Below are 2,469 nucleotides of genomic sequence, written 5' to 3' on the forward strand. Positions count from 1 at the left end.
TGCCAGCACATGCGCCTGCGCGTGCACTAACGCGCACGCCCGTGCCGGTGCCCGTGGACCTGCGAGCGCATGCGCCTGCGCGTGCACTGACGTGCGTGCCCGTGCCAGTGCCCGTGCACACGAATGTATCCGCCGCGCCGTTGATAGTGCTTGTCCCCGCGTGGGTGCCAGTGCCCCCCTCAGTGGCATGGATGGCCGTCGTCGACCGCTTCCTTGCACCAACACCAGTCGCCTCCTCTTGCCAATTGACTCGCTCCGAAGTCCAGAATATTTTGGCCTTCCTTGAAGCTAGGCCAACGCCCAGGACTACACCAACAACGGCGCTAGATGCCGCCGTCGCTGTCGGTCAGTGGCCCGACGACACATAGAGCATGACAGAGGAGCCGCCTCCCACCGCGAGACGCCCCTGCCGCCACCGCTTAATCTAAATTTGCCATGAAAAACGTTCGGATTGCCATGCTTAAAATCCGAACGTTTATCATTTCCGTTTATTTTATATCGATCGTCGTATAATTTGAAATCGGAGTCAGACTGAACGAAATCTATGGTTTGATCGATTGAATGTTCTACTAGAGCCGTATCAAATTAAATATAAAACGTCATAAAGCCACATGTATTCCTTGTCATCCAACGACCTAGACTGCTTTAATGACGAACGCTCAACACGTTTAGCGTGCAGTTAATTTCATGCCAAAAATAGTGCTAATCACATAACAACACGCAAATAATATCCTAGTACTTAATATCCGCATGCACTTAATATACTTTAAAATTAACGTGCATTGCACGTACACACTGACTAGTGCTGCTAGTACGTGAAACTGGTGTCGTGACTTGTGAACGCGTCCAGATATGGTCAGCGGCAACATTGCCCGCGAGTTTTTCCTGTTTGCCCCTGCGTCTAAACGCAGAAGGGGAGGAGAGAGAGAGAGCACACATGGAACCTACCAGTAAGTGAAGGCGAATAGTACTAAAAATAATATTACATGTTATCCATTAATTAGGCTGTGGTAATATAAAAACATTATGTGAACAAAGGGGGTGCAACAAACATTGCTATTCTACGTATGTTACCTATTGACGCACGACTTGAAGGCCCGGTCGCATGTTCGATCCTCGTCCTTTATTTTTTAACTTGTATATGGGTCCAAATTTGTTTCATGACATGTGGGCCCCTCGGTGTGTAGTCTGTAGCACTTCAATTTGTGGGTCGAAATTTGTTCCATTCCAAGTGGACTATCGGTGTGTAGTTTTGTAGCTTATTTATAATAATTAAAGAGAACAACATAGTTTTTTCAATAATACCATGGTGCGACGTTGACCGAGAAAGGACGTGCGAGAGAGCGATGACCGAGCCAGAGGGAAATCAACTAGGGGAGTTGCGTGGGTTGCAGCGGTGTTTGGAGTAGTTGTGGGCCGGATGCTACGAAAATATAATCTAAACTGACCGGAATAAATGCCTACACAAATTAATGCAAGGTTGGAGTGCCCCTCGCAATGTAAATATCTTCGGCTTTGCGAGGGATGGAGAGGTAGTAGCTTCAACGCGTGGAAGGTATGGTGTGAGAAAGCAAGGTCAATCGAGAGACATATAGATAGAGAGACAAAGTGAGTGTGGTCCGACATTCATTGAACAAATATATATGCTCTGGAGAGATATTGTCCGATTGAGCTTTTGGCAAGGGTGAGGGCTGTAAGATAGAGCTTGAGAGATGATCTAGTCACAGACGTGTAGATATATTTTGTGCGTGGGAGGAAGCAAGGTCAACCAATCACATAGGGTTGCCATGCAATCGGAAGAGTGAGACGGGTTGGAGAGAGTGACCTAGATAGACAATGTGCGTGAGAGAGTATACAATGTGAATAGGTCGAATTGGGCTCAAACATGATGATATATTGTTTTTGTCCGAGAAAGAGCGAGGTCAGTCGAGACATACAAAGAGAGAGAGAGAGAGAGAGAGAGAGAGAGAGAGAGAGATTGAGTGAGCGTGGCCCACCATGTGGTCGAAAGAGTGGCGGCGGCTTGGATGGACTGACCTAGATAGACAATCTGCGTGAGAGAGTATAGAGTGTGTCGATCGAGGCCCGAACAGGGAGATATATCATTTGTGTGTGAAAGAAAACGAGGTTAAACGAGACTCAGATAAAGAGAGTGAGATTGAGCGAGTGTGGCCTGCCGTGCGGAAGAAAGAGTGAGACAGTCTCGAGGGAGTGACCTAGATATACAACGTGCATGCGTGCGCACGAGAGGTTGGGGGGCTAGATAGGCAATGCATGTATTTAGCGCGAGAGGGTGAGAAGGAGAGGGGGAGAGAGAGAGATCTCGGCATGGGGTGCAATGGCGGGTGTGTGAGGTAAATACATTTGGTAACATAGTGGAAAAGGGGGTTGAGTAGTTGAGAGACTTAGATATCGAAACATGGAGAGAAAGAATGAACATGTGTTGGAAACCAATAGCTTCCTAAGGTG

Source organism: Triticum dicoccoides, chromosome 5B (genome assembly GCF_002162155.2).
Source record: "Triticum dicoccoides isolate Atlit2015 ecotype Zavitan chromosome 5B, WEW_v2.0, whole genome shotgun sequence".
NCBI lineage: Eukaryota > Viridiplantae > Streptophyta > Magnoliopsida > Poales > Poaceae > Triticum > Triticum dicoccoides.